Below are 8,648 nucleotides of genomic sequence, written 5' to 3' on the forward strand. Positions count from 1 at the left end.
TGGGTTATTTCTAGGACAAAACGACTTTTGAGGATTTTCGAAATCCTGATTTTTAAATTGTGGAATTTTTTGAGATTTTTTGGAGGAATGTTTTTCCACAGAAATGGAAATTTTGAGGAATTTTGGGCAATTTTTGCCCAATTTTGGCGGATTTTGAGGGTCAAAGGTCAAGGTCAAACTTGTCCCGTTACGCTATGTCCCGTTACACTCCTCCAAGATGGCCGCCGTGACGTCACAATCCAAGATGGCGGACACCGGCTCTGGCTCCACGCGCCAGCGCCAGTCCTCGGACCGGCTATCCTATACTACTCTGATGACCTTTACAAAATCCAACAAGTGTACATTTTATAATTTTTTATTTTATTTGACTTGTTAACGCTTCGATGCTATACGGATAATTGGAAGATGGTGTTCAAACTAAAACTTATCTAAAGTTACACTTCAAACGCCACACACACACATACACAAACCTACATACACACTCACACACACTTTCCTTATCTAGGATTCCAACCCAGAATTGGCTTTTCGACAAACGGCAATAGTACTATGATTTCTTAAAATGTTCGGAATTTATTTTCATTTTTTTTATTTTTTTTTTTTACTGGAATGAAATTCAGCACTTGGGCGGTTCACAATTCATCCCGATTTAAAAGAGCAATGCGTACTACATACACTATTACAGAGGTGAATAATAATAAAAATCGCCATGTAAACACGATAACAAATTAAGTCAAAATACTTGTAACTTGAAAATTAAGTTATTTTTAAAATGCTAGTGCAATGGGTTTTAATTTTTATTTAATAAACTCTAAACAATAAAATATTAATACTCTGTAACAGCCTGACCAAATATAGATGATGGCACAGGTTACCGCCGAGGTAGGCGGCTGGCTTGTTGAATCGGAACGTCGCCGGTCTCCAATTTCCGTTTCTGGGCGGTTGTTGCGCTCGGGCTGTGAGCTTGCGACCTTCCCAATTCCCCCCCCCCCCCAACACACCCCCCACCCCCCCCCCCCCCCCTTACACACACACACTCCCGTTTCCACCCACAGGGAACGAAATAAAGCCGCTAGTTAGGAAAGTTATTTTTATTTTCCGAGGGGATGGAAAACGGTCCCGTAGGGTGGAACAGGGTGGAGGAATGCTTGGTGAGGGGCCACCCCTCTACAAACCACACCTCGCCACCTGCAGGTGACGTTCGACACCCTCAACAAAACCCTCCAATTCCCCCCACCCCCCCCCCCCCCCCAAAAAAAAAAACTTCATCACACCCACACGAACCTCCGCCGCCCGCAGACACGGTCAGAGAGCTATAATTCATCGTCAGTGGTGGAAACAAGACGGCCCACAATAGGCGGAAAATTAAATGTAAATTGCTTTTTTTTTCCTCCTACCCCGGCTCCGATACACCTGACTCGTTGTAACACAACCACCTCTTCCCTCTACCCCACCCCTCTTCGACTGACGGCCGTTGATCATCTCGCTAACACCTCCGCGCGGTCGGAGCCTTCATTTGAAGTTTCCCGAACAATGTCCGAGCGACTGGCACCCCCCGCTGGCAAGGCAGACCTGCGGATATCACAGAATATCTCAGCCATAATTGTCTTACATACATATAGCTATATATAATTTGTGTAAAAGTGTATTATATCGGTATGAATAAAAAGGTTTTCAGCACACGAGTTCTATTTAGTATTTTTTTTATATGAAAAGATAATATGATATTTTTAATAATCATAAAAACTGTCCACCATGTCTCAATATTGCTTCACGTTATTTTTAATTTTTTTTTGTTTGATGCTCACACATTCTGACGTCACACAGACAAAAATTATAATAACTGTTATATACGTATTAATTATTTTAAAATAAGTACAAATACAAATGTTTAATTTTAATATAAAATATATTCAAATCAATTGAAGTATAGACTCGTCCTAGTGATTTGCTTTAGGTAAAATTTTTGAATCTGCAATTTATTCCGAAGCGACACAAGGCTTACTGTTTTGCATATAGGCCTATTTCATTGAAGTCACCAATGCGCCAAACATTAAGTTAAATTATAATTCGTCCTTGGCGTACAACAGACTAGAAGTATAAATTTTTCTATATGAGTCAGAGGATTAAGCTTTAGAATAACCCAGTTTAAAGGTGATTTTACGATTGGATACTTAAAAATTAGTCCTGGCCTAAAATATTGCTAATAGTGTTATGATTTATGATTAAAGTTAACCGAAAATCATAAAACATTACATGTAATAGCTAGGTCATAAATGTTAGGTAAGCAAGTCATTAAAAGAAGGGTGTTTTAAACTTTATGTTCGCGATACTTAGCAGCCATGAAAAGCAAAAAATAAATAAACGTTGTTTCGGTAGGGTTTCACGTCAGGTAGTAATAATGCACAGAGTCCTCTGGTAACGAGACCTCCACAATTATAGTGGGCTCCGAACCAGCTGGATATCGAATGTCAGCTACAGAGGCCACATTACCCTAGGGGGAAATAATAAGGAATCGCTACCACTCAACCAAAAAAACAGTTTTAACAGTAAGAGTGAAGCTAAGTGCAAGTTCGTTTTGTGTATATTAAAACATATACAGTAGAAACTTGATTAACCGGGGTAATGGGGTGTGGGAGGTCAGCACGGATAAGCGAAAATCATGGTTAATCTAATTCAAATGTATTTAGGCTATACAATACAGCAAATTTTCATAAGTAATTTATACAAAACAAATGTACAAGTATTCCTGACACTAATTTTTAATTTTTAAAAATATGTATGAATGAAATTATTTGTAATGGCCTAAAAGCCACTGTTTTGGTCGGGGTGTATGTGTGTTAGTGAGCCTTGATGATAAGCGCGTCACTCGCTTGTATTTCTAGCGCGGTTTCGCCTCTAAGCGCCAGGCTCTGAACTGGCGCGCAGTCTTCTCGTCGTCCATAGGACAACTGTGAAAGTTGAGCGGTGACCGTAACATTGTAAGGCGGAGAAATGAAGATGAAGGTGTAATGCAAGTCCCTTAAGTGCTTTCAAGAGTCTGTATCGGTTGTTTTACGCCTATAAATTACTCTAAAAACACGCCTTTTAGCCATTTTAACTCTTCTAAAAATAATGTTAAAAAACCTAATCCGAAATCAAAAGTTCTTTTCAGCCCTCAGAGAATTCTTTAATACTTTTCGTAAACAGAACCTACTAGGATATCTTGAGTAGTTTTGAAATATCGTTGTTTTTCCTGAAGCTCTGCGCACGGTATGTGTTCCCGGGCAGACGGCGCCCTCAAGTTTTTTTTTTCCAAAAGTGTAAAAAATTGATGACATGTTTATACTCGTTGAATTTCGCTCTTTCTACTGGAAATATAAACTCTGCTTTATTTAACGGGTTCCCCAGCAATCGGCTCTCTACCTTCCACAGTTCTCTCCTCTCTATCTCTCATTTTCCGTCAGCGACGCGATCAGGCGTTTAGTGCGATGTGACGAGTCATCGCTTTGAGAAAAGAACCGGGGACGGCGCGGAAGAAGCAAAGAGTTTTGGCGCCGGCTCATGGCTATCACTTCCAGTTGACACTTCGCGAAGAAATAAGACGTCACGGGGCGTGTAGGGTGTGGGTTAAGGGAGAGCTCAGAAAGGCAGGGTGGATGGGGGTAAGATAAGAAAGTGGCGAGAGGAGGAGGAGAAGAAGAAAAGTAATTCGATTACTTTTGCCACGCGAACGGATCCTTTGTCAGATCTTATATTGTTGTCCGTGCGTCGTATACTTGCTTCCCGCAATTCCCGCAAAAGAACGGAGGATCGACTGAGGTTTTCTCTTTGTGAAGTAAATATGAAATCCAGGAATGTATTTTGTTGCTGTCTCTTTGTATCTGTCTTTAATACATGAATAAATATGTTAGCATAAAACCGTATAAAGCTAGCTAAATGAAGGATTTTCCTGTCTAGTAGGTAATTGAACAACGTTTTCTCGCAAGTTCCTATACTGAAGGTAAATAGTCAAAACCACGACCTGTGTCTAAGATCTTAAACTTCAAACAAATAAATAATGATTTAATTCAACGACATCAAATCGCTTTGTAAATTGTTTCTTAGTTGACTTTTATTAGAGTCCCCCTTGCTTTTCCGTGCTTTTTGTTTTCAGCTTAAAACACGAGAACCCAATCATCAAAGGGCAACGATGTTTGAGTGGCGAAATGGACGGTTGTGAAGGTATGCAGATTGTCTCAATACATAAATAAGGTAGATACGAAGTGCGTCCTAAATTGTGACATGTATGTCACAACAACATTGAGAAATGTGCTACATACTGTGACACTCTGGATGGACCACACAGCTGCGGTGAATTTAAATGATTTTCTAAAAGTGCACCGCAAGGACAGGCGGAACAGAGAACACACAGGCGTGCAAAGCTTAAAAAAAAAAAAAAAAAAACACGCGATTTCAAAACCAATCCAAGATATCTGAGTGGTGTCTGTTTATGAAAACATTTAAGGATGTGCTGAGCCAACACTTACTAGATGTCAGGCCTGCGCGCACCCTTGTGACGTCATCAACAGTAGGCCATCCTTCTCCTGCCGAGGCCACCTTCAGACGGCAGTGCTGGCCGTTACAAGAGCTCGGCAAACTTGCATAGAAAGGTTTTAGGTTTTTGTATCAAGTGTTTGCTTTTTGCAGAGTAAGAAATTAACAAAATATTTCATCTAGAAAGTCTCACAGTTCCTATGAAAACAGTTACAGCATGAAACACTGTACAATAAGTTTATTTTCTTTTAACACATATACCTTACTTTTGAAATGCGTTTTTTTGTTAATAACTTCAATTTAAACAAGGTATAAAGAATGTATTTACACAAAGAGTTTTCTTTTATGAAAGTAAATTTTATGAAATTAAAATAACAGTATTGATCATACCTACACAACATACATACAAGTTAGAATTTTTACGTACCTATATATTCGTAAATCTAAGTATCAACACATAAATAATTACATTTATTGGCACTATGGATGAAAAGATTTTTAATTACAGTTCTTTGATGATTTAGTAATTTAATAAAAACAAAACTATTTTTTAAAAATCAATGACTCCATTTAACACACATTTAAACTAATAAAACGTTCAAATAAATTTACAAAAAAAATATTGAATGCCACGAAGTTAAAAAATATTACATTGTAATCATTTATTTTTGTTTAGTAACGATCTGAAAACATATTCTTCTAACTGTTTAAGGTAATCCACAATTATTCTGACTTTCTTATCCAAGTAGGACATATCAAAGTAGCTAGGAATGTCCAGAAAAAAGTTATTATTAACATTAAAGTGATCTGCATTCTAATTCACCATTGAAATTGATAATTTATTCTTCTCAAGTATTAATTTAATTTTTTTTAAGTAATTTAAATATTACATTTTGTCACTTTTTGCACCATAATTTACATCAAAATTACATGATATACACAACAAAAGCCATCTTTTAAAATAAAATCAGATTATTTTTTGACCACAATGCTTTAAGTATATGGTAGATAAGGTAAGACATCATGTCTTTTAAAATACGTAACTTTAAACTTTGACAGTTGAAACATAATCACCTGACAGTGCTAATGTGACAAAACAAAAAGGGTTGTTAGCGACAAAAAATACTTTGCGAAATACGTAGAAGGGTGTGAAAATACTATAAATAGATACAACAATGCAATTGCAATTAAAACATGTTTATGAGATTACGCCATTGCTGGTTTGGCGTATGTCCATAAAAATGTTTTTAATCCATCTTACCCATTGCAAGAATAATTCAAAGAACGAATGCAATTGCAAACTTACAAAAATACATTACTTTGGGTCATTAAAATGTAATAAAATAATAAAGATATTAAATCTTGAGTTCAAATCCCTGTAACATCTAAGTATGATTTTAATAGCTTCTATTGAACTAGTAGAAAACAAAATGTAGACACTAATATATCAACTGTATGGTAAGTGCGTTTATTATATTAACAATATAAATGATGATTTGACATGAAAGTCCAACTAGTGTCATGGTTATTTTTCATGTATTCATAACACAAGGAAAACATTATGCAAACACAATTTCTAAATTATCGTATCTCCTGACCAAATTTAAGCCAGTGTATGTACCTGTGCCCAATTAATTTTATTTTGTTAAAATAATTTGGATGACATTTCATATTTTAAAAAAATGTCTAGTTGAGATTATTTTATACTTTCTAAATAGTTTTAATAAACAAAATAATATTTTATAAGTTTTAAATGAGGTAAGCAATAACGCACAAAATGTGTACGTCTTAAAGAAGGTATAGGTTAGTGAAAAAAATATTGTATCTTTAATTGTTGTTGACAAACACAGCAACTTAATTCCGCATTAAATGTCTTAGTTCGCAAATATTATGGAACTAACCGTAGGCTAACATATATTTTTTCTTCAAAATAACTTAAATTGATATTTCCCCAAATGACAGTAAACACATTTAAAACTTATATTTCTGTATTCGGATGATTATCTAAATTAAATTATTGATAACAACGTTCTTTCAATGTTTGTGAATTAAAATATTTCATACAATTGCAAATATATGTCTCAACTTTTTTTTTTAACTCGTATGAAAATGTAATTTTAGTCATCAAATTTTAACAATGAACAGTTTATATGATTTTATGCATTTCATAGCAAAAAAAAATGATTAAAATATCAATTTAGTTTTAAAAACAAAAACATCCAATTGGAGAAGCAGAGACTTGAATAAATTAATTTTACTTTCAATAACTTTTATCTAAATGTACGTATAATTAAATGCAGACTGATTACATCTGGATTAACGGCAGTGCCTTTTCGCCATTCAAAAAAAAATTCTTAGTATCATTTAGGTAGTGTAGTAGTACTAGTAATTTTAATTATTATTATTATTATTATTATTATTAGTGCCTAACCTTAACATTTAGCAGCAAATATTTTTTAGCGCAATGTAAAATTTTGTATTACAGGTTTACCAAGCAATATCAACATTTTAAAACTTAAAAACATGTGTGAGCTTAAAGAATTCAAAAACGAATATTTATGTTTCGGAATGCTTGTTTATGTGAATGATACGACTTGTGTTTCTATAATATACTTGAATGTTAACGCATGATTACAGTGTATAGTAAAACTATAAATGAGAGGTACTGAAACAAACATTGGAATATTCCGCATTATACTTAGATATAAGTAGTTAGAGCTAATATTGAAAAAAAGGGAAGGGGGGAAATTGAATTCTGTTATATATCTTATTTTGCGCGGGCTTAAAAGTTTAAAGAACTACGTATCTACAGAATAATCAGTTATCTTTTAAAGAAAAAATGGACGTTTACATAAAAGTAGTGCTTCTTTCGAAAATAAAGATAAATTCTTACTCTTGACCGAAGACTTGGTTCTAAATTTTCCCTTGGAATAGCTAAAAGCCATTTCTTGTTAGTGTCTTCATCTTGAGGAAATTTAAAAACGCGCACTGTTGGCCTGTTGGTATAATTTTCTCTGCAATTCGGAACACAGCACTTGTACATTTTAAAATATTATATCATTGCAACGTGTACGTGAAACCACCAACACTATACGCATACTGCCGACTGCCACAGAAATCACAACATGACAACGCGTCAAGGCAGGTACAATATGACCTTTGAATATATATACTGTATAGAAGTCGCGAGTGGATAGGATTTACTCTACGTTTTTCAGAAGCTTATGATGAGCAGCTTGGGAACTTCACCGCTGCAGTGCGCTACCGTAACGCCCTGTATCGTCTTAGTTGTTATTTACACGTTAGAGCGCAGCGCTGTCGCCCGCTGTCATTCCCCGCTCCCCTCATCCATCATTCACTGCAGCTCAACGTCGTTCAACGGGAGGGGGAAGGGGTGTTTGAAGAGTTCGAGACTTGTCCGCTAGGGACCACCACAAGTCGATGCCCTAGAGATGGTGGCGATTGCGGCGGTGAATTAACCAACTACCTCAAAACCGTATTAGAAATTTTAACCTGGGCTGGCGACTTCTATACAGTATATATATTCAAAGATATGACTGACAGCCTCGCTCGTTCAGGTAGCAGGGCAAGGGTCGGCCTACTGTGCGTGACGTCACGCCTTCAACTTTCCCCAGCGCTCAGGCCTTGTATTCTAGTAGGTGTTGGCTGAGCACGCTAGAAGCACCAACGTACACGATACCTATTTCCTTATCAGTTTTCAAAACTATTTCCTGTTAGCGCGCCTTTTTCCATGTAAGTAACTTTTCAGCACCCTTTCAATGGGTCTGGCTCTGTATTCAAATGTTTTCATGCCCGAAGTCCAAGCCAAAACTCTGCTTTAACCACGAGCCGAAGTCGTCAAGATGGCAGACCCAAGTGTAGCAACATAAACCCGTACATATTCACTTTCGTAAACATTAGGGGACATACCAAACGTAATTATATGCCAAACGAAACTTTATGATAGTGAAACTACCCTGGAATTGTGGCCAGTTTCGCTATGGCCTGAAGACTTAGAGACGTTAACGGCAGCTCCCCTAGGAAATGTATTTAAATTGGTTACTTTTGTTAAAAACGTTTATTCTTTGATTATAAATATTAATTAATTTTTAGTTTATTTCAGTAAATTAATT

Source organism: Bacillus rossius (assembly GCF_032445375.1).
Source record: "Bacillus rossius redtenbacheri isolate Brsri chromosome 4 unlocalized genomic scaffold, Brsri_v3 Brsri_v3_scf4_2, whole genome shotgun sequence".
NCBI classification, from domain to species: Eukaryota; Metazoa; Arthropoda; class Insecta; order Phasmatodea; family Bacillidae; genus Bacillus; species Bacillus rossius.